Source organism: Rhamphochromis sp. 'chilingali' (assembly GCF_963969265.1).
Source record: "Rhamphochromis sp. 'chilingali' genome assembly, chromosome: 3".
NCBI lineage: Eukaryota > Metazoa > Chordata > Actinopteri > Cichliformes > Cichlidae > Rhamphochromis > Rhamphochromis sp. 'chilingali'.
This window is the reverse complement of record NC_137931.1, coordinates 22,690,612-22,715,495: the sequence shown is the minus strand read 5'-3', so window position 1 is coordinate 22,715,495 and position 24,884 is coordinate 22,690,612. Positions and strand designations below refer to the sequence as shown.

Genomic DNA, 24,884 nt, shown 5'->3' with positions numbered 1-24,884 from the left:
TCACTATTTCTGAGCTTTATTTTTCTTTATTTTTCTTGACATCAAATACGAAAAGTCTCCATATGTTGCAAGAAACGACAAGCATGGGAGCTAGTTGAATCCCTCCTCCAACCCTGTTTTCCTGAGGGCAGATCAAATGTGCATATCTAACCTCACTGCACAAGTAGCTTACTTCTGAGCCCACAGTGTTTGTTGTGTATCTACTGGCCTCAAACAGCTCTAAGATATGGAGGAAACATAAGTAATGTAATTGTACATCACTGCCAGCTACAATCTTTTGGGGTTTCACAGCTACTCAGACAAAATAAGACACATGAGGACACAATATGTCTGATTGATTCATTGGATTTTAATTTCATTTCACTTTCAGTGATTATAGTTGTCTTGTGTTGTAAATCAAGCACACCTTTTCTTTTACAGAGGTGCATTTTCACCTTTTCTTAAAAGCAGTTTAGTTCAGCTCAAGCAAACATAACAAAAGGGAACACCACCCCTAATTTTTCCATTTGCATCCTATTTAAATTTAAAGAACTCTAAAAGCTTGTTCACGTTAAATATTCAAGAATAAAATACTGACAGAAGCGGTCCTGATTCTGGCCATGTTGGTGCAGCCCTGAGACATGACTTTGTATATAAAACCATATGTGGGAAATTATTATGAATATGAATAAATGAAGGAATTAAAATGCACACTACCCGAGGCCTGTGCTGTGGGTTTTGTGGATTATGATGGCAGATCACTTTAAGGTCATGTCCTATGCTCACCACCATAACACCAGTATACATTTTTAGGTATTTGTCATGGATACAATAACACTGCTGGGCATCAGCGTATCGATACAGGGACACCAAATACCAATATTTTATTAAATAAATTAAAATGTTCTGGGCATGCTATGAAAAAAAGGAGGGCTCAACTCATGCTTACATTAAATCAGCTCAACTGAAAAACCCTGGACACGCTTAGCTTCGATGATTAATCATAGCTAATTGCTGTATTATCAGAAACAGACGGCTTATAACCAACGGCTTGATCACATTTAATTGCAGACTGAGTCCATCTTTTGGTAACATGTATGGCAGGTTTGAATGACAGTGTTAGTGTGGACACATGAAACAGTATTGACAACGTTTAACTTTGACAATATATGACAACATGATAATATTGTATTGAGTATTGTGATACTCTCCTAGCATGGGTGTCTGGTTATTCCCATGTCTGCTATCTAGTAACTAAAAAGAAAGCTGTTTCAACAAAGCTTTTAAAGAACAACTGAAAGCAATCTGATGATGACCGTAACAAACTTGTTTCACAGCTGGAGGCAACAACAACAACAAAAAAAGGCCATTGAGGCGATGAAGGCACGCATACAGGAAATGTTAGCAGCTGTTGAAAAGTAAACAAAAGACTCCACCCAGCACTTGATAGCAGCACAGAAAAAGGAAACTGTGAATTAAATGGTGGAAAAGCAGGGTTTAACCGGACTGTTAAAAAGCTCAAGCCAAGATAAGGTGGAGCTAAACTTAGGTCTTAAAATCCCAGGAAAAAAGACCACCTAGGATACGTTTGAGCTTACATTTGGCTCGTGCTGAATGTCTGGATATAATGTTTTTGTATAATTTGCTATTAACAATAAAATGCTGTTCAGGTTTTCTTTCACGATTTACTTTTAATATAAAATCCTACACTACTGAACAAGCACTCGCGCAGCACTGCAGCAGCTGTGTCGCCTTGTATTTAAGTGTTTTTAACCTCTCCAAACCTTTCTGTGCCACCACCACCTCTCGTAGCTAAACTTACAAAACCCTGGCTGACCTGTGAAGCTGATAACCACGTTTGTGCAACACCTTAACCTACACTGCTGTGCGACACTGCAAATTTTCTATCTGCTACCAAGTAAATACAGGGTCAATACTGCCGTTACCAATACCAGTACCGATACTTTCCACAAACAAAGGCAACTTATGTAGTGTGTCATGATTTATGAGATGAATCATTATCAATTTACACACGAAAATTAAGACAAAGACAAAATATCGAACTTACCACACAAGTATCGATACCAATACCGACATAGTATCGATACTAAACGATTGTTGATAGAGCCGCACACCCCTGCTGAATTCCAGTGTCACAGTAAAGTCTTTTATATGCGAATATTTAGTGCGCTAAAAATATTTTTCAGTAAAATGAAACTATTTTACGTGAAACACAGAGCTAGAACGTGAAATTAAGATAAGATAAAACTTTATTAATCCCTCGGGTGGGTTCCTCTGGGAAATTCGGTTAATTAAATATGTAGGAAAGCGGGTCCAGGATCAAAACAAACTCTTCCCTGCTTGTGAGAATCGGATGAACCCAGCATCTCAGTTTCTTCCTCTTCTTGTCAATTTATGTGCATTTTTTACAGCAGATTTTTGTGTTTTGTATTTTGCTCACTGTATAAAGCCCTAAAGTGAAACCAGAAAGTAGGAACATATCCTGGATATATATATCCTGCTTTATAGTTCAAGCCACAGGTGCCATGCTCGTTGGTTCTAGTGGTTTAGGTCTGTGGTCTCTCTGATAGTATATCTGATATCATATCTCACAGTACAATAATATTGAATGGGTTGCATTGTTGTATTTTGTCATGTTTCTCAGGTCTTTGTCTGAATTTCTACGAACATTATTGCTAAGGATTGTCTTATTGCATTGGAGTCACACTGGGTTAAATATGTACACTTGGGTTTTAAGGGGTATTTATTATTTTCTTCTTTTTTTTGGGTTGTATGGAAGCCCCAAACGCAATTTCATTTTTCTTGACAATGACAATAAATAAATAAATACTAATACTAAATACTGATATTTGTTGCCTACTCACAGTCTGCTGATGGGAAAACAGGAAAGAGGAAGTAATCTGATCTGGGGTCAGTGAGGACGATGTTCCAGGCACATATTACAATCTGAAAAATGGCAGCAGAAGGTCAGGGTTTTAGAGCTGATCTGCGATGTGTCCCTCTCACATACGGAACTCTTAAATGAACCCACAGTCAGGGTTGGGTTAGCAGTTGCTCTTGCTGTTCATTTTCAACCACTGAAGCAAAGCTGGAAAATAAAAATGACGCAGCAGCAGCAGTAGCAGCAGATCAGTCGTCAACATTTGCACCCATGAGCCGATAACAGTTACCCCTCTGTGTGTGTGTGTGTGTGTGTGTGTGTGTGTGTGTGTGTGTGTGTGTGTCCCCTCTGGGATCGGCATTAGAATAAAGCATGAATAATTTCTTCAGAGCGACAGAGCAGCTGTAGCCCTTTCACATGAAAATGAGCATTGCCCACGACCTCAGAGTACACCCACTTTCTCCCCCTCCCTCTCAGCCTCATCACCCTCACCATCCATTTCTCACTTCAATCGAGCTCAACTCTGGCTCGAAAAAGCTGCAAATGCCACGACTTCTCCTCAGCCCTACGAGCCAAAGAAACCCAGACAACAACAACAAGCTGACGTGTACATCTGTTAATCACGTTTCTGATATTTGCTGAAAACGTCCTGGAATATATGAGCTGACAGAGAGGGATGTTGAGTATGAAAGGAGAGTCAAAGCCTCACTCTGTGTTTTGTAGTGTGAAACTGCTTCTGGCTTGAGCCAGCACCCACTTCCTTCTGCTGTTTCAGGAAGTGTCTTTAAACAATCTGGCCCACAGCAGCAGCAGCTCTAAGTCTGGCCCCCTGATGACACTTAAGAGCTGATATACTAGTCTTCCTACACTTCAGATTCTGACTAACAAATATCTCCTGAAGGTCTTTTAGACCTTTTTAGAACATAAAGGTTGGGTTTGTAGACATAGGATTAAATATAGTGAAGCCTGACTTGTTTAAACCAACCATCACACAGCTCTTTAATGAAATGAAACAACCACAGAAGTAAAACAGCACACAAACCACTCAGTTCACCAGTGAAGAGAAAGTTGGCAGTCACATGTTGACAGGTGAAAACCTCTGTTTAGACACATTGGATACTGACTTGTCAGGGATATTTCCTTAACAGCCACGATTCAAACAATACCTGATGATGGCTTTTCCAGCATAAACGTAAGACGAGTACAGTTCCGGACATTAAATAAACACACAAAGGGTTACTGAATACTGTAGGGCTTTCAAACGTGAACCAGTGAAGCCGCGGAGGTCTTTTCTGCTCAGGATTATGCTGCAACACAAAAAGATGCAGAAAAGAAGTGTCTTCAGCTTTGGAAGACTAGAAGACAATGAAAGCAGAAGCGAGCTGGCAGTGTCAACTTGCGAGTCTCTCTTTGATGGAAACTGTAAGCACTGGTTCCTGCACCATAAAGGAAGTAATCACTGAAGACTTGCTGATGAAGAACAGAAGCCTTAAGCCAACAAACACAACACAGGGCTCTTAAAACATCTGCAAGCTCCGCCGCTTCAAAAGGAAATGACCTAACTATTGTTTAATACAGCAATGCTGCAAAATACTACAAACACTGGGTGTGTATCTAACACCTGCCAATCTGCAGCCACTGTGGTAATGCCTGTTGAAAGGCGTCAGCAGGCAGCCATGACTTTTATAAATTGTGACAAAGACATCAAAACAAATTTGACTTTTTAAGCATGTCCTGCACGTGACCCATCCAGTCTCTTTTTAAGGTTCTCTGGAAAGAAACAAGTAGCTCCTTCCAACTATATATGACCATTTAAATTTGTACTTGTATATTATCATCATCGTCTCTTTCTCATTATATCTATCCCCTCCTCTACCACTGCTCTCTCTCCTCCCACATCGCCACCTCTTTCAATCCACTTTACTTCAAGCCTCATCTCCTCAACTGAAGTCAGGGCTCTAACACATGATAATGTGCTTAAACATGCTCATTTACTCACAATATTGACGCAGTTAATTACTGTCAGCAGATTAGAAATGCGACCCTCACATCTCCAGACAGCTGAGAAAAAGCTGGCTAAACAACAGCAGCTGGTTATCAGCGAACATGATATCAACTAATGTGAGGCTCCAGTGTCCTAACATTTCCCTCTGATAAACAGTTTGATTACATTTTCTCATAGTATGAGAGTTTATTCACCAAGTGTCCGAGTCCAACAATGTTAAATCCACTTCAAAGCAAAGTTTCACTAATGCAGGCTAACAGCAGGTAACAGAGGCTAACAGCAGCAAAAACATCCACGCTTACCAACAGTAACGTTTAAGAAATCCTCAAAAATCCATCTCCATATTGCTGTCATCAGACATTAGTGAGCTTCACCAACTCATAAACTTGTATTAGACTCCTTCCACAAAGTTTTACAGCCTCCTCCGAAGTACATAGATGTGAACTCACATGGTAAGCTGCGGCAGCCAGAGTTGTTAGTCCTACACTGACCACCATAGATTATGAACTTAAACTCGGAGTGGAAAGAAAACAACTCAGTCGACTGCAATCTCCAATCAACTGAGATCTAGTGGTGAGATTTTACATACTGTGAACTATTTTATATTAAGTTGGCATTCGATACACCATTCCCAAATTCTGCTGTAGACTGGCTCTTTGGGGAAAGGGACAGGTCAACAAATCTATTAAGGGCCATTCTGCTGTGCTTTGTTCACAAAGTGAGACTCAAGATCAATTCTGTCTTTTAAAAACCCATCTAAAAAATACAATACACAAAATCAAAGGTGATATTTGGCACATTTGACAGCACTACAACACCAGGATGGTGGCATTTGTCATTACTAAAAAGCAGCAAATCCATGTTTTTTCTTTGTCCTTAAAAGTTGTCAAAACTCAGTCTTTTTAAGTTGGCTTGTGCTCTAATTGTGGCTTAAAATAAGATTTTAACATGAATTCAGAGACTGAACTGCCATTAACCCCTGGAGGGTCTTAGGTCGATTTGTGGCTCTAAGCCCAATAGTGCATTTTTCTAGGACCCTCCAGGGGTTAAATTCATCATGTGGGCACAAACATCAGGGAGTTTTGAAACCACCTTTTGTTTTTTGCTAACTATTCTTCATCCTTTTCTCAATCACGACCCTTTATCTACTTACTAAGTATGTTTGTAATGACTAGGGGTGCAACAATACACAAAATTCACGGTTCGGTTCGATACTTTGGTGTCACGGTTCGATATTTTTTCGATACAAAATAAAATGTTCATGCTTTTTTAATTTGTCATTTATTAAAATTATAAATATATATTTTAACTCAAAAGTACAGTTTTTAAATTTAACCCTAACCCTTGTGCGTGTTTTTTATTTTGACAGCGAATGCGCACCTGTGGACCACTTATGTGCAGCCCTGGTTATTTAGCTCATCATATCGCAGCCACAGAAATTATTTTGTCCATGAAACCATAAAGCTGCACTTTCTTTTTGCCTTATAGTCTGATTTGTCATAACTTCTCCGTTTTGTGGTAAGCTTTTCTTTGGCTGTCACTTCTTCACCCTGACCTGTCTTATTTGGCTCAGCAGAACTGAAATAAATCCTGCTGCTTTTACACGCGCACTCACATAAGCTCAGCGATTCTCTGCGCGATCAACCTCTCACATGTTTAAGCTGCGGGAGATTTCACTTGTCATGTTTGCGTAGTAAGCTAACGATTAATAAGACGATGTCAGAGGAATTGGTGCACAAATTATCATCACTCACAGATCAGTGCTGTCGCTCTCTATACACAGTTCGCGCGATTGCAAAGTGAAAGCAAAAAAACAAGCGCAAATTCAAACGCGACTTCAATATGTCACATATTGACAGTGGCTCACCGATGCCAATGACATAATTACCCAGCTACATTTCCGAAAGAATGCAAAAGCATTGACATATATTTTTCCTTCCTACGATAGGCCGACGGGCAGGGCAGAGATAGATTTTGGTAGCCCGACTGGAAAAATCGCTAGCCCCGGGACGTCGGGCTAGTGATTTTGCGAGCCCTGTATCTTATTGAGGAATCACTCATCTTTGGAAAAGAGAGTTTATTACAGAGAAATGTCTCTTTCCAAAATAAAAGCTATACTATCCGCTTCTTCTGGGCTATATTCTCAGCAGCATATTAAACATATCAGGTCCCCATAAGGCGAATCCTGTGCTAACGGCTCTCTAAATGACTCGGGTAAAGTTTGTAGCATGCATGCTTGTTGTTTTTGTCTTTGCACTAGGATGATATTGGTGTAAATGTGCAGTCATATTCGTTGTGTTCCCACTAGTGCTTTCAGGTTAATCTCGTTAAAATGACCTTAACGCCACAACACGGCAAATCTCCGTTAACGAGCTACCCCTGATAGCCCCGTGCATGGGGCTAGACAGCCAACACGTTAACAAGCTAACTGCGCTAACACGCTAGCTCCCACCCATGTAATTGAGCATTGCATGGCACATCCAACATACTGTTTTACTTTAGTCCATGAGCGCTTACCTTCAGGGTCATACGTCACATGAAAACCAAAATAATTCCAAACGCCAGATCTGAATGAGGGTGGGGGAGGTTCAATTTGCCATGTTGCAAGGAGAGCTTAACTTCTGTCACGCTAGCTTGCCCTGCGCTCTTCCTTCTGACTATGCTGTCTGTGTGGAGCGCTCAGTGAATCTGCGTTCGACTACTCCGCCTAGGCTGCACTGTCGAGCGCAAATCCACTGAGCGCTCCACACAGACAGCATCGTCAGAAGGAAAGTTGATAAAATAAATTACAAATGTTGTATTGTTCGATACATACGCGTACCGAACCGAAAGCACTGTATCGAACGGTTCAATATCGATACGAATATCGTTGCACCCCTAGTAATGACACAGTAAAACTACCAGTCACACTTCAGCCATGAAAGCAACAGTTATCTAACATAAAATCTCTATGTGGTGAAGCTGACTTACAATTACTAGAAAATAAAACTTTCCACGGCTCTAATTGTGAAAACTGATACTCAGACTGCTGGCTTTATTTCACCGTCTTGTCCCTTGAGTCGTGTGAAAAGTGAAATGCTTCAGTGCTTGCATGTGCAGGAAAAATTTATTTTGCTCATAAGGGTGGAAAGAAAAACCGCTAATAAACAGTTCTACGTGACCTTATCTGGTGCGAAGGAGAAGTAAGTCACTAATAATGAATCATCACAATGACACAAAAAAATGTCACCATGATGAAGGCGGCAACACGGAGCACTAAGGCTGCTGTAGGCAAAAATAATATCAATAGGCTGGGTGTTGGAGGAAGGGGGTAGTAAAGAAGCCAATAAAGTAAGATATGCCAACATCCTGACTGGTTACTCACCTCAATGCCTTTTAAATAAAGGTCATCGTCACCCTTTAAGACTAAGATTTCACTTCCCCGCAGACACATATGGACAACTGTATATACCAAAAACACAGCATTGCTTATATTATCCTACCTCCTTCCTCGCTAGAATTCTTCCTTTCCCTCTACATATCACTGCACATTTGATTTTCTTTCAAATCATTTACAAACAAGACACAAGCAGACAGCAACAGTACACTTCACAAATTCATCATCCTCATCTAAGAAGTGTTGTTAGGCCCCGGTCACAAAAGAGTACGGCCCAGTCAGCAACCACCAGGCAACTACTAGTTGCTAAGGAAAAATGTGTATTACCGTTTGGCAAGGGGCTCCCTGGGGTTCCTGGCAGTCAATGGTTGAAATTGGATGTGAGGTAAAGTGGGTGCTGCACAAAAACATCCTTGAAATTGGTTGCTAGCAGACTGCTGCAGTTAGCCATAGTTTGCATGGTAGACACCAACTTGTCTGCAAACATTTGTCAACTGCAACAAGTGCAACACAAACCAGAAATGAAGAACATTCACCTTCCAACATCAGGGCCCTTTTAATGTGTTAAATGCAGCACTGAGGCCCCATCTCCAGTTTACACCAGTTTGAGTTCTCCTCTGCAAGTAGTTGAGTGTTTGCAGACAAGTCTGCATCTTTCATACAAACTAAGAGTGACAGCAGCAATTAGGGCTGCCACAATTAGTCGACTAGTCACGATTATGTCGACTATTAAAATCGTCAACGACTAATTTAATAGTTGACGCGTCATTTGAAGCTTTGTAAGATCCTGAAAGACGCAGAAATAAGTAGTAGGATTTAATTGTGTAATAACGGACTGAAACAGAAGATGGCAGCACTGCATGCACAAGGATGCCAGCTGCCGTTAAACCCTGAAGAAGAAGAAGCAGTGTCCGGTATCGTAGCTGTGTCCAAATTCAGGAACCGCATCCTCCTGTGCTCGTATTTGTAGGCCGATTACGTTACAGCGACACGACAAAGACTGTGCAAATTCGAAGACTCCGAAAAATGGGGCTGACAAATGCGTCCTTCATTTTTCTAGATTTGAAGGATGCGTCGGGTGTATACTTCGTGGCCCAACCTATTCCAGAATTCACAGCGCGGCCCAGCTCAGTTTCCAACAATGGCGGCAGCTAGTTAGTTTTAATATTACTCTTATCATTCTTTCTGGGTCACAAAATAAACGTTTAACATATTTTCGGGCAAGAATGTAACTGTGTAAACTTCAAATATCTGCTCAGTTTATCAAGACACCACATATTTTCAAAAGCGTTCCGACGTTTTCGGAGACGTCTGTTACCCACTAGCTCGATAGCCGGGGTTCAAGGCTCACTAGAGCCCGTTTCAGTATTTTATTTGTTCCTGAGTAAATCGGTTTGGCTGAGATGAAAGTTATAGTTTTTACACAGCTGAATAAACGTCAAGCAGACAACTGATCATCAGGAGTGTGAGATGCTCAAGAATATACTCCGATGTCCCGTTATATTTTAGATAGCAAGGAGTTTATTAAACTTCACCGAAACAATCTGCAAATTTCATTAAAATTTAATAAACTATCATCTTGTCTTTATTTTTAGTTAGCACATACCTTAAACACTTAAAGCTGTGAGCTAATGATAGTTATATAAGAGCAGATGCATGCTGGTGCAATAAGCTGTACGTTTTACTCCCAATGGATGCAGAATCTGATTAGTCGACTAATCGCAAAAATAATCGGTGACTAGTCGACTATCAAAATAATCATTTGTGGCAGGCCTAGCAGCAATCAATTTCAATTTCATCCATCCATCCATCCATTCGCTTCCGCTTATCCTTTTCAGGGTCGCGGGGGGCGCTGGAGCCTATCCCAGCTGTCATAGGGAGAGAGGCAGGGTACACCCTGGACAGGTCGCCAGTCTGTCGCAGGGCTAACACATAGGGACAGACAACTAGGGCTGCTCGATTATGGCAAAAATGATAATCACGATTATTTTCACTGAAATTGAAATTGTAAAAACTATAACTTTCATCTCAGCCAAACCGATTATGGCAAAAATGATAATCACGATTATTTTTCACTGAAATTGAGATCACGATTATTTGACGATATTTATTTAACCCGTTAAGACCTACTATAGAACCAAGTCCACCGGCTTTAAAGGGTTAACAATGACTTTAAAAAAATAATATAAAATAGTGTGCAACACCACTGAAGTTTGTTTTTTTTAAACTCTCTTTTCAACCAACGGCAGTCACTCTCCAAATAACTTCTGCTTAGCTTTCCGAGCTTCCCTCGGGTCCTCTTAATCAGCGGTCTCCAACCTTTTTTGCGCCACGGACCGGTTTATGCCCGACAATATTTTCACGGACCGGCCTTTAAGGTGTCGCGGATAAATTAGGGAGGGGCTAATAATCGGCTCAGTCATTTTTAATGATCGTTGAAAGCCCAGATCGTAATCATGATTAAAATTCGATTAATTGAGCAGCCCTACAGACAACCATTCACACTCACATTCACTCGCACATTCACACCTAGTGGCAATTTGGATTATCCAATTAACCTATCCCCACAAGCTGCATGTCTTTGGACGGTGGGAGGAAGCCGGAGTACCCGGAGAGAACCCACGCAAACACGGGGAGAACATGCAAACTCCACACAGAAAGACCCCGGCCTGATGGTGGAATTGAACTCAGGACCTTCTTGCTGTGCGGCAACAGTGCTAACCACCGTGCCACCGTGCTGCAGAATTTCAATTTCAATTGAATTTAAAATTCTTTATTGTCCCACAAGGGGAAATTAGTTTAGGAGCAGGCAACAATAAGAGTAAACAAAACAATAATATTAAAGTTATAATTACAATAAGAGCAACAGACAGAAATCAACCAATGGTTAAATGACAATTTCCTCCAACTAAACTCTGATAAAACAGAAACTCTAATTATTGCTCCAGACAACATGGCCTCAGAAATTAGGCAGCATATCAGCTTCTTAGACCCTTATGTAAAATCGAGCCTCAGAAACCTCGGTGTCATATTTGACAGCTCGATGTCGCTCGAGCAGCATTCTAAGCAGCTGGTCCGAAACTGTTTTTATCATTTAAGGAATATTTCAAAACTCAGACTAATGGTGTCAAAGCCTGACCTTGAGACGATTATTCATGCTTTTATTTCCTCCCATTTAGACTACTGTAATGGTCAACAAATCAGCCTTAAATCATCTTCAGACTGTGCAGAATGCTGCAGCACGTCTCTTAACAGGCACCAAGAGAAGATCTCATATTACTCCAGTTTTAGCCTCCCTTCACTGGTTGCCTGTAAGTTTTAGGTTTCATTTTAAAATTTAAGTTCTAACCTTTAGGGCGCTACATGGTCAAGCTCCCCAATATTTATCTGACCTGCTGAAACCAAATTCATCTTCTCGAGCTTTAAAGTCATTAGATCAGAGACTGCTGGTGGTACCGTGCACTCGTTTTAGAACTCGTGGTGATCGGGCCTTTCAGGCAGTGGCACCACAGTTGTGGTATTCTCTTCCACTGTCTCTATGCTGCACGGACTCCATTGATCCTTTTAAAAAACAGCTGAAGAAATTTTTATTTAGAAAAGCATTTGATTAATTTCCTCTTATGTTGTTTTTATTGTTTTACATTGTTTTATATTTCCATTTCCTGTGTTGTAAAGCACTTTGTGATTTTTAGCTGTGAAAAGCACTATATAAATACATTTTACCTACTTACTTATAACTCTCCACAATCCCAATATCAGCAGTTTTAATAAAAGTGGGTGATGAGCAAGAAAAGAGAACTTTCTAAAATCAACACTCAGGGCTTTAGTTTCTTAAACATTCAGTGAAAGGAAGGACTCATCACGCCAACTGGTTGCTAGCAACTAAAGCGATCAGAAGGAGGCTTCTGGTGTAGCACCCTCATTGCGACTCTGGACTCTCCTCCTCCTCCTCCTTTACACACCCACTATGGATAACGATGTCATCTGCAAACATAGTTCACAAAGACTAGACCGCACTGACAAGCAGTAGGGCAAATCAAAATTTAAAAGAAATTCTAAATAAATTTCTTATTTGTCTTGCAGGGAGAAATCAGTATATCATTCCTCAAGGTTTGCATCCTCCTATTTTCCCTGCCTGTCTGCAAACATTTGTCTCCAGCTCGCTGCTTCCCAAATATCTGAGCCAGTTAATACCTTCTCTGCCAGAAAAAGCAACAACATCTCCTCAAGAGGTGTCCCATCATACCCAAACTGCACCTCTCCAAAATGGTGTCAAATATAAGCCTGTGTGGTTACAATGGTGGATTCTCATATTAAAAGCATAATGAGATCACCACGTGTAAAGGTCAGTCATTCCCCAGGCTTCAGACTGCTCTGCGCTCAGTGTCAAATGCTTTCTTTTCTTACATTAGGCTCTGTTTGATGTCACTGAGAGCTGACATCTTGGCTCCACCCACCTGCAATTCAAGCCATCTGTTTATGAGGGGCAGCCAATGAGAAAACGGATGGCTTTTAAAGGGACAGAAGCTAGAAAGGATCTGAAAAGAAACTCCAAACTTACTTTACTTACTTAATTTGGAGAAAATGTTTTTGGTGCGCAAGTTCAAAGGATTATTTTTCTTTGTTCCCTGAAAGAGACTCAAGAGAACAATCAAATAAATCAATATTTTGTGTTCTGATAGAAGGATAATAGTGGTCTACACACCTGAATCAAATGATTACTTCATTACCAGGCCTCTGCAGAACTTCAAGACATGTTGAGGAAATAATTTAGCCATTTAAATCAGCTGTGATAGATCAAGGACACATCTAGAACCTGCAGGACACCGGCCCTTGATGCCTGGGTTTGGACACCACTGGGGTAAGCAATGGTGAAGACTTAGATCACAGAGGACTAAGCAACAAATTCGGACATTCAAAACTGCATATTATAATAGCTGTAGTGGCGGGAATACATTTTTCCTACTCTATTTGACAGAGGCTTTATTGATAGCAAAGTCATTATCGAATTGGCTTACTGATGTGTTTCTTTATCGAGTCCCTTTATTGATTCTTAACCTGGTTTTACATGAGGAAACAAGTATACCCACGCACATTTTCAGTGTTGATACAACTGCTTTATTATCTGAAATCCTTCTCCCACATTTAAAATGGAGGAGGTGAAAAAATATTTGCATGACGATCGTTTTCATTCATGTTTCAGCATGTTGCTGTTGGCTTCACCTCAACTGAAATAAGTTACAGAAAATATAATGAGCCAGAACCTGCATGGATTAATAAAGCTGATAAACGCACATAAAAGTCTCATTCTTTGGAAAAATTTGGAACCGGTTGCAAGTGACACTCGTTTTCAGTTTCCATCTGAAAAACCAGTGCAGACATGGTCAAATCAAAGCATCTAAACTATTTTATAGCCAACTTGTCATTACAATTTTACACTAGCTTGAAGCAGAACTTTTCAAATTCCTCTTAATCAATCTGAACTGGTCTCCTTGTATTTTACTAACTATTTATTTTATTAAGTTTGCTCGGGTAGCTGTAGCTAGGCGGTAGAACAGGTCATCTGCTAAACTGATGACTGGTGCCAGTCTGCATGCTAAAGTATCCTTGGGCAAGACACTACCGTGTAAGGACTTTATCTAAACTCTAAGTCTACTACAATATGGTTAATTTCTTACCAGAACTTTTCTTTGTGGTTTAAAAAGAACTGTTCACAAAAGATATTTGTAGAAGAAACTAAATAACTCTTGCAAATCTGGAATTAAAATTATTTCCTTTTCTTTTCCTGAACAGAAGTAAGATATGGTAAAAATAAGATACTTATCAGGTTAAAATTACACTCACCAGACTTTCAGGTAGACCTGTTCAACTGTATATCAGAGATTAAAGGTCAGTACAATTGCCACATAAGCATGGTATGCATGCATGCATGGTATTTAAATGTGAATAACATTTGGTTTGTATACTCTACTGCAAGAAAGCTTTACATGTCTTTCAGTTTCTGTTGATCAGTTGGAACTGCAACAGACATGAAGACATCTTTGCGGGAAACTGAAATGTAACCTTAAATTACCTTTAGAATATTTGTTGGTGCCTCTGTGAGATAACGTCTCGTTACACAGTACTGTATAAAAGTCTCGAGTCACCGCTCATTTCTTTATTTTGTTTGTCATTGTCATGCTGGAACATGAAGCCACTGCCAATCAGGTGCTTTCCAGATGATGGTACTTTACTGTGTTCATAATTCATTAATTTAGACACAGACCTCCGACACCACTGGCTGAAAGCAGGATTGCTGGATTTTTTTTTCTCACTGTTAAAGACGTGACTTTCAAATACAGTTCATCTCTTGTAGACAGTTCTCTTTTTAGGCTTGCCACTTCTTTGACCTCCGATTGTCCAATTTCCTCTGATTTTTAAAAGGACAAACTGCACACCATGCTGAGATATGCAAAAAATTTCAAGTAACATCTCTTTGGGAATCAACATGTTTGTGAAAATAAATACTATTTTGTTTTTTGGAATTTTCCATGGACTTATCTTTGGCAATTTTCATAGATTCAACTAAAGAAATGGAAACAAATGTTGTGTTTCTGTGGCAGGATGATAGTAAAAAAGTGCCTAAAGATACATTTTAAAATTGATTCTTTGCTGAGCTGTCTGTTGTGTGCAGACACAACACTGGTTCATTCCTTGAGTAAGGAGCCTTTTGTGCTCAAGTGATTCATATGTCAGTGTTACATGGGTTAACAAAAAAAAAGGAAAAAGAACTTTTGAAAACCTTCAGAAAGCCTGGAGAACTATTGTTCAAGAGCACTTAAAAAATGAAAGAAAGGTCTGGCTCCATGGAAGCAAAATATAAAGAAGTGAGAGGTGGCTCAAGACTTTGCTCAAAGTAGATATTATTAATTTAACTTTAAATTAGTTTTACACTTGTATCAGACCAGTGCTTGGTATCAGCAGATACCCACAGTCTAGTTATTGGTGTAGTAACTTCTCATTAGTCGCTGATATCAATAAATGAAACCAGAACTAGCAGATGTGATGAAACGTTTCTCTTTGGTTTTATTCAGTTTTGCTTATGTCCTGAATCCCAGCAAAATGCTGATGGCAGCGGATCTACTAGCTCATCTCCACTGTCTTTCCATCTTTGTGTTTAACATGACCTGATAACATCGAGGGTTTATGGAGCGATGTATTTTGATGAAGAGGATGACACAGCTCATTACCAACTGGCCTCCTCCTCCTCATTATGTAAGCTACATACTTCTCCTCCTGCATGTATTAAAACAGACGGGTAATGAGACAACAGAGAACATCTGCCACGACCGCCGCCGCACACGTGCTCGCTGTATACATGACGAGAGCGCAGAGGGAGACGCGGATGAAGATGAATCAACGTGCTGCCGCCTGACCCCCAGCTCGGCACTGAGTGGGAGAGTTTGATGAGTCACCACGCGCACACACAAATATAACAGACAGAGGAGGGCAGTGACCAGATGGCTTCAAATCACATCAATCTGTCAATACAGACAGAATCAATACGCCATCTTTCTAAATTCAGAGACTAAATTTATTTAACTTGACATGCGAAGCCTCTTCACTCGAAGGTAATTAACGATCAACAGCAAGCAAGTGTATTTGCCGCTCTTCTTTCTCATAAACTGGATTTATTTAGAGGAAGTTAACCCTCAAATGTGGCCAATCCTGAGTCATAATCAGAATTCCCTCTTTTTCTGTTAGTTACTGTCTCCATTACTCGGTTTAACTGCTGCACAGTCAAAGATGTAAACAAAAAACTGTAAGAAATCATTAAAAAAAAAATCACTGTTTCAAAGCCTCCCTGACTTCTAAAATATTACATATAAACTCAGCGAACACTTCACCAGACGGATACAGCTGTTCAACTGCTCGTTAACACACAAATTTTAACCAGCCAATCACATGGCAACTGCACATCAGGATGTGGAAGAAAGGTGATTTAAGTGACACTGAATGTGGCATGGCAGCTTGTCTGGGTAAATCAGAAACTGCTGATGTGCTGGGATTTTCCCACACAATCATCAGGGTTTACAGAGAATGGCCAACAACGGAATGGCCAGACTGCTTTGACCTGAAAGGAAGGCAACAGTAACTCAAATATGCACTTTTTACAATCAATGTATGCAGAAGAGCATCTCAACAGTAGAAGACCACACTGTATGCCACTCCGGTCAGATAACAATAGGAAGCTGAGGCCATGGTTCACACAGGCTCGCTAAAACTGGACAATAGAAGATTAGAAAGATGAGTCAGAATTTGATGTAAACAACATGAAAGCATGGATCTGTATGGCTTCATATCAACAGTTCAGACTGCTGCTGATGGTGTCATGGTATAGGGGATATTTTCTTGACACACTTTAGGCCCCTTAGTACCAACTGAGCATCGTTTAAACACCACAGCCTACCTGAGTATATTTACTGACCATGTCCATTCCTTGACATGGTCCCTGGACAGTGCACCATCTTCTGATAGATGTGGAGCCGATAAATGTGCTGCAACTCTGCAATGTTATCATGTAACGTTGACCAAAATCTCTAAGGAGTGTTCCCAGCACCTTATTGACACTACAACATGAAGAATTAAGACAGACCTGAAGGATGTAATACTTTCACCAAAGCAAAGTAAAACACACTCAAACTGCCTAAATGTAACACCTGTTCCACACAAATGTGTGATTATAACCTATATACTGTAATTTGTTTATATATATATACTGTTTAATAAACCAGACTAAACTTTTAGGGGTCTCTTTACATGCCTGAAATCAAAGATGCAAAAGCCAGCTGGAAGACTTATTTGCTCATCATCTGGCACCAGCATTGAAGCTAATTTAAATCCATTCATACACACTCGCATTGAAGGCCTTATTTCCTGGCAGGTCACCCTCCACGACCACCACCACCACCTCCTCCTCCTCCTCCTCTAGAGCATCATCAGCTCTTCAGAAATCGATGTCCAGCTGACCTTGAAACTCAAAACCAGCAGAAAAAAAACTGCAGTAAAGTGCGCGGACCACATGTGCCAGCATCCACACGCAGTAACGCGAGAACAAATGGCCATGTTGATGCGTGCATGAGCCGCAGCATCACTGCTGTAAGCACGCCCAGCGGTGTCATAGCAGGACACTGTGTATGTTTACACTCCTGTCACACACACAGAGGCACGGGGTTGTAGGAAAACGCATCGTTTTCCTCAATAAGTTACGTAATAGAGGCAGCAGCGTTTCTGCGCTCTGACCCGCCTGCCACACTCAAGAAACCACCTACACATCTTAATATGTCCTGTCAGTACAACATTGAACACTTCAGCGCATTTATACCCCCCGTGCTGTCTTAGTTAATGTCCTCTGCGTCTGACGTTAGACGTCAGTTACAAGTTTTATCTGTGAACTGTCTTCTTCACTGAAACCAAACCAACGCTTCCGTTTCCCAACTTACACTCAGCACTATAAACACTGACAACATCCGCAGAAATTAGCTCTAAACAGCCGACAAAAAACATCTTAATACGGCGTCACCTAAATTAAGGTTTACCGTAAATAAACTCTACTTACGGGCTCGGCTGCGTGCGGGATTAAATATCCGATTAACGAACAGAAACACAAACTGTTAGCAGGAGAGCGTCCTCAAACTGCCGCACTGTTTCCTTCACTGCTTCTTTCTGGCTGCAGCAGCCAAAGCCGTCGGCCACGCCCCCTCCGCACAGCACGCCGGTAGCGTCATCACGCAGACCTTTACGCAATTTACGTTACTATTTTTTTTATACAGACTGACAAAAATTAAGAAATTATCTTCCTTAATAATAAGAAACTGTTAAACGTTGAAATAATAAAGCTATTTATTTTAATGTTTGTATTTTTTAATCTCCTCGTATTTTATTTTGATTTGTATTCACCGGGAGAATGACTAACTTGAAATGCTTCCTCTTATCTTCATCAGTGCTCTTCAATTTGTAATATTATTTGTTAACAGGATTTCTGATTTGTTACTTTTCCACAGTTGACTTGTCTTGTTTTTACAATAATTTGCTTTGACTGCAGCCTTCAAAAAAATAAAAAAAAATAAAAAATAAAGACTGTATCTCTATATAACTTATATACAGTCAATGGCTGAGAGTTCAGCAGCAATATTCAATAAGTTTACATCAGACTGGGTCCATGTTACCAGCCAAACGGGTAATCATAAGAAAGTTTTGAATTCCGTATGTACGTATTTGGGTGTTAAGGTGACATTTTTGCAAGAAAAAAAATTATATAATTAGTTATAAAAAAAACTGAACACGTATGTATTTAAAAAAGCATAAATAAATAACCGTGTTAGAGTTACTACAGCAACAGGTTGTAGCTCACTGTGCCATTTTTGAACACAACGTTGGTGCTTTTGCCTCATTTTTAAATTAGTAATCCCAGTAGAACAGTCTAAGCAGAGACTTCAGTGCTTGGCAAACAATCAATAGAATCAATATAATTATAAAATAAATAAATAAATAAATAAATGTCAACTTCAGGAAAAAACTTGACTTGATTTTGTGTCTTTAGGCTATTGTTAACAGCAAGCATGAGGTTAGTGCATATGTGTTTTTATTGAAGGGATTATTGCAAAGGAAAAAAAAACTTCTCCTGGGGAACTACTGCTCAAGACCACTTAGCAGTAGTTAACGGGATCTCGTTTGTAATGAGTTGGTGGAATGCTGCTCATAAATATGAGTAGGTGTTACTGACTTCTATATAATTATTTATTAAATACACAGAAGGAAAATTTTAAATAACAGTAATAAACTACTCGGTCTCTCTGACAAAAACATGGGAGTTTAGTTGAACCAGGAGGGGGCGATATTGCTCTTCTTACCATGAGTTACATGCAGGGTATTTCTTACAATATCAGTCACATTTATTTATTTATTTATTAAAAACTGCTGAACCCACTCAATTCAATTCAATTTCATTTATACAGAGGCGAATCACAACATTTTCCTCAAGGCGCTTTAGATTGAAGGGTAGAAAGCCTACAATAAAAAAGAAAAAACCTCAACAATCAGACTACCCCCTTTGAGCAAGCACTTGGCAACAGTGGGAAGGAAAAACTCACTTTTAACAGGTAGAAACCTCCGGCAGAACCAGGTTCCGGGAAGGGCGGCGATATGCTGCGACCTGTTGGGGGTGAGGGGAGGAAGACCGGACAAAAGACACGCTGTGGAAGAGATTAACAATAACTATTAATTAAATGCAGAGCGGTGTATAAACACATATCTGATTCAGCCCTTAGTATATGCTCTATCAAAAAGTTCAGTTTTAAGCTTAATCTTAAAAGTAGAAAGAGTGTCTGTCTCCTAAATCCAAAATAGGAGCTCAATAGAAATAAGACACTTCATGGGGGCAGCTGAACCTTGTGCATAACAAATATTGAAAACTCATGCCTGTTGTAGACAAAAACCTAAAAACATTGAATGTGTACTTCTGTCTTATTTAGGTCATTTTTGTAGTCGCAGAAAATCATTTGAATTCATTTTATCCTTAAATTATTTTAACTCTCTATGGCAATGATTTTAAATTTTCAGACAAAAAAATATTTCAACCTACTTTTTGGGAGCTTGGGCTCCTTGTTCATATGTGAATCAATACATTCGTCCCTCCCACCAACAGAACTTGGTTTGTTGCCTCAGGGATGATGATATTAGTCTTAGCAGTAGCTAGCATGGATATTTGGCCCCTGAAAGGACCCACTCCCAGAGGTCAAAGGTCAAATCATCTGCTACTCATAATTTTACTTAACACTGAGGTGTTTTGTGTCACAAAATAAGTAAAGAAATGAAAAATAAATTTAAGGGACAGTGTAATCACCTAAAATTTGCCTTGGTTTGAGCTCCATAAAGCAGGGATACCAAACTCAATCACAGAAAGCGAAAAAACTGAAATGACGCTTTAACGTTTAGGCCAAACAGGATGAACATTTATTAAATAGACCAAAGGTCACCGTGTTTTGAACAGAACTGTGAAGAGAAAGCCATCATCCAGAAAAGCATTAGAGTCTTTAAGTGATGATGTGATGAACCCTGCTTCCAGGCCCCAACTACTTTGCATTTAATTGGCTGTTGTGTTTTTAACATATCTTAATGGTTTGTATCTTGTTCTATTTAATCTCAACAAGCCCCTAAAAACAGTGAGTAATCACTGTCGGCCTCTCTCGGTTTTTATTACCGCTATTCATTTTAAAGCTCAGCTTTTAAACCCTTACGATGTAACTACAGTCCAGCCCATGCAGCAGTATATTAATGACTAACCTCATATACTGTGGATGGATTATCTCAGTTGTTCTCATAACTGAAGTTTGGTCAATTTACAGCATCCTGCCATGCGACTGTATTTGTCCCTAACCATCGGGAACTCTAACTTTTATCAAGTCGAAGAAGTTAGCCTTTGTCCTCCAGATTCACTGTTATATTATGCTAACATAGCTGTGTTGCTAGCGATCACGTAGCTCATTATTATAAACCAGCTAGCCCAACTTCAGTAACCCTACATACGTCACTGCTGTTTACTTTCCTGTCTTCATTTATGTCAGAAGCAGAGCTGTATGTTTTAATTTGTTTCAGAAATCTGTCAGTCAGAACATGGTACATTATATTCAGATGGAAACTAGTGAACTAACTCACCTGCTAACTTCTAACTCCGTAAAATTTCATAATTCTGTTTTCATAGATGCCTGGATGTTGATCTTAATTGTTACACCTGGTAGAGCAGCCACACCCTTAATTTTATTACAGATGAAAGAATTTAGACAGTTTTTTTAAACTCTCAGTGATGCCGCAGTGATCGTTTGACTTATGGACCTGCAGCAGAGTTTGGGCCCAGACACAGCAAATTACGTCAGACTTAAAGATCCGATAGTCTGGTATCTCCTCGCTATGTTCAGTTAAAACGCATTTATGCAGCACGACATGAGAAGAACTTTAACACAAAATAACACGTTGTCGCGTAACATCTTAGACATAAAATTGACATTAAAAAACAAAGCAAAATAGCACGGTCAAACTGTAACACAATGACAAATGATAAAACACCCCTGAGCAATCCGGCTTCCACAGTACAGGCTGCATGTCTTATATAATATATTTTCTTTACACAGGACATCATCAATAATAACACGAAAAAGTTCTCTTCTCTCCTTAGAGTTTGGTCTTTTCTCTTGGCATTTTGTGCCATGGTACAGCATGTGGCTCAGAGGGTGAGGAATAATCCACGGGACCGGGAGTCAGAGATGATGTTTGGGGCTGATGGTCAATCTGTGGCAAAGCTCTTGAAATGGAGACCAGTCCAAATTGCTGCTCTACAATGTTAGATCAGTTTTTAAAGTTACTTACACACTTGATTTCAGTCTCAACAATCCGGGGAAGGTATCCGCAAATTTATTCATAACTTTGCTTTGGTAGCAGCATCGCTCTCTCTGCAAAACAGATAACTGACACACAGGGGTGTGTCTAAATGAGAACATGCCCAGCAAACACTTAACTCTCTCTCAGTCAAATAGCATGAATATTATTAAGTCTAATTACTGTGTAGCTCTGCTTGTTTTCTTTTAGGTGTGACTGAAGCTACTGCTGTCAGTAAAATTAATGTCCTTGTCTGTTCTAAGGTTGCTGTTGTGGCAGAGATTGGAGGGAGCACTGTTGATGAAACCACAAGAAGAATGATGCCCTTCATTACTGTAAGTGCTCTTTTCAGGCAATATAATTTCGTTGGGCGCCATGGAAAGCGAGAATTTTGAGGGCTTAAAGTTTTTGAAGTGCTATATGGTAAGCTCATTAGTTGTAAGATATTTTCTTGATGTTTGAATAACAGATGCTCACTACAGCTGTAGTCGTTCTGCCAAACAATTTAATCAGTCACTTAAGTTTTTTTATACTCTGATTTTTCATTTATGTAAGGTTTTATGCAGTGTCACAGTATAAATATAAGCATGTTTAAAAGGGAAAAGACAACGACAGCTGTGTCTTTAGATTCAGTAATATAGTCTCACTTTCTTGTGGTCAATATCTGTGCTTTACAGGCAGCTTGAAAAAAATGCTCTTACCAGCCAGATGAAGAAAAAAGAGGCAGAAAAGGCAGGTTTATTGGTGCAAGAGCTAGAGGAGGAACCCGCATGGCAAGGGCACAGTGACTTGTGCAAGAGTGGTATACCTTAGTGACTAGGTTTAGATAGACTGTACAAACTGTGGAGGTAAAATTAATTACAACTGACTGACAACTGACTTAAAACTCACTGACTCTGATGCTGCTGCCCGAACAAATGGCTGGAAAGCAGATTGAAATTTCCACAAGAGACTTGGAGAAGATATTCCGCATCTTGGTGTAGACATTAAAGTAGTCGTTCCCAAACTTTATCTGATGGCCCTATTATATATTCGGTGCCCACCTGGCACACACCTCAAGAAGTAGAATCTGTTCTCTTTTTGTTTGATGTAGTCGTTGTTACATTTCCAGACTTCTCCCTCCTTTCTCAGCATATAAACCGTGCTTTGTTTACTCCTGTTCCTCCTGAAATCCACAATCATCCATTCTTTTGTGTTCATTATGAGGTGATTGTTTCTGCACCATGCAACAAACTGGTTAACCACTTGCCTGTTCTAAGCTTTGTCCATCACTGAGACACTGTCTTTTAAACAGTTGTCTTCAATTCAGATGATATAAGGTAAAATATTTCTCATTAACTTGATTTTTGAGCGCCTACTTGGTTAATCCTTTTGTAAATAGCTTTTCTGTTGCCATGTGAGTTCAGTGTAGGGGGTCAAACAACTTGATCAGCACAACCTCCAAAACAACTCAAGTAGTATCGTAAATCTGATGTTGTTTGTTAAAAAAGGCACTAATATTTTTTTTCCAGGACCAATGATCGGTGAATGAGTGAAAAGCTGTGGTTCGCTGCATTTCTTTTTCTTTTAAACTGTATCACATTGATTTGTTATTTTTTTGTGTATACATTGGACATATTAGTTAATATGTTATAAACAAAAAAAGTATTATATTAAAAAAGCATACTGTTAAAATTTCATATTAGTCTGTATAAATAAAAAAGATAAACTGTCTTTGTTGTACAGGTGATTTAAATTATAGCTTACTGTATTATCCAAAATCCCATCTGGACAAACACACTTGGGGCCACCATGGAAACTGAGGACAAAAATAGCTGGGTCCCAGGCGGGTAACCGAAGTGGGTCCGAAATATCAAACATGCTTCTACCCATCTGGGCCACACACATGTTCTTTTGGCTGGGCCTGATTTGATTAATCCAATTGGACAAACACATTTTGGGCCACCATGGAAACAGAGGACAAAATTAGCTGGTTTCCCAAGTGGGCCCCAAATATTAGCCCTGCTACTCCACATTTGGGCCCCACTTGTGTGTGTTGACTGGGTGGGGTGTTCCACTGAATTTATTTTCTAGGTTTTAAACATATTAAGAAGAAAAAAGACTAATGAAAAGACTTCGAACGCTTGTTAATGACCCAGACAAAGTGTGTACACAACCGTTTACCTAAAAATGCAATCTGCCTTTGGTGGTTAGCAACTGTGACATTCAGTAGTGCCCTCATTGTTTTGACACACAAAACAAAAACAAATGACTCTCCTGCACACCAACTACACAAAACCATACAAAAAACTACACCCTCAAAACATGCCAAATTACACAAACCTCAAAACTCAATATAGCGCGCTCTTTCGCGCTGATGCACAGTGTGTAGGGGTGTTCCAGTCATCTTAAATACACGATGATTCCCCAGAGGTAACAACCAAGTTTAACTTTTTGCCTTTAACTTTCTTAGCATAAAGAGTGAACACACAGGATGATTTTATTTTTGTCACCGGGTGGTGTTGAGGTCTGAATCTGAGGGCAGCTCCTGTAATCACAAAGAGAAACGAATCATCACAGTCTCTCAAATGTGAAGTTCATCTCTCACAGCTGGAATAAAGCTGAACCTTCGCTGTCCTCTCACACTTAAGGATCTGAAGTTCCCTTTTTTCAATTCTGTTGACAGCTGTGAACTGTTTGTTAAAAAGGCCAAAACTCTATGTACATACAGATTATCTTGTATAATATTTATCCACAGTGTGTGGTACAGTTATGTCAACATCGATCAAAATCTCTGAGGAATGTTTCCAGCATCTGATAAAGTGGTCAGTGAATGTAAATTGTAAAATCTCACAGAACAGCTCGTGCTCTTACAGATTACCAGTCTAATACATAAGATGAGCTACAGCCCACATTGCTTTCGATCTACTGATTTTGTTCCACACAAATGTGTGATGTGGTTTCAGTTATGTTTAAAGATAAATTCCCATAGATTTAAATCAAGGATGTATGGAGTGCCGGCTCTATTTATTATTTTTGCCCAGCAGAGGTCGCCTTTGTTAAGGAATTAAAACCTTCATGCTCTTTGGTTCGGTTTCTGCAGTTAAATAAATAAATAAAAAAGGTCCAAATGCACAGTGATTTATTATATATTGCGTCATTTTATTGTTTTTCGTCCTGCTTCCACTCATCATAAGGTCGCCGATGAGTGCTATACATTTGCAGTCATT

At 39.7% G+C, this 24,884-nt stretch overlaps 1 protein-coding gene across 9 annotated transcripts in view; it reads right to left on the bottom strand.

Moving 5' to 3' along the window:
- LOC308394200 (inositol polyphosphate-4-phosphatase type I A-like) overlaps nt 1-17,996 on the bottom strand; it is a 79,119-nt gene extending 61,123 nt beyond the window's left edge. For 6 of the 9 annotated variants that reach the window (XM_080878409.1, XM_080878416.1, XM_080878413.1 and 3 more), the window contains exon 1: nt 17,861-17,996. The gene's annotated coding sequence lies outside the window, so the exon portion shown is untranslated. Of the gene's footprint in view, nt 1-2,864; nt 2,947-17,860 lie in introns of all 9 variants that reach the window. The other 3 variants (XM_080878412.1, XM_080878410.1, XM_080878411.1) reach the window with 2 other exon arrangements.
- Nucleotides 17,997-24,884: the final 6,888 nt, after the last annotated feature.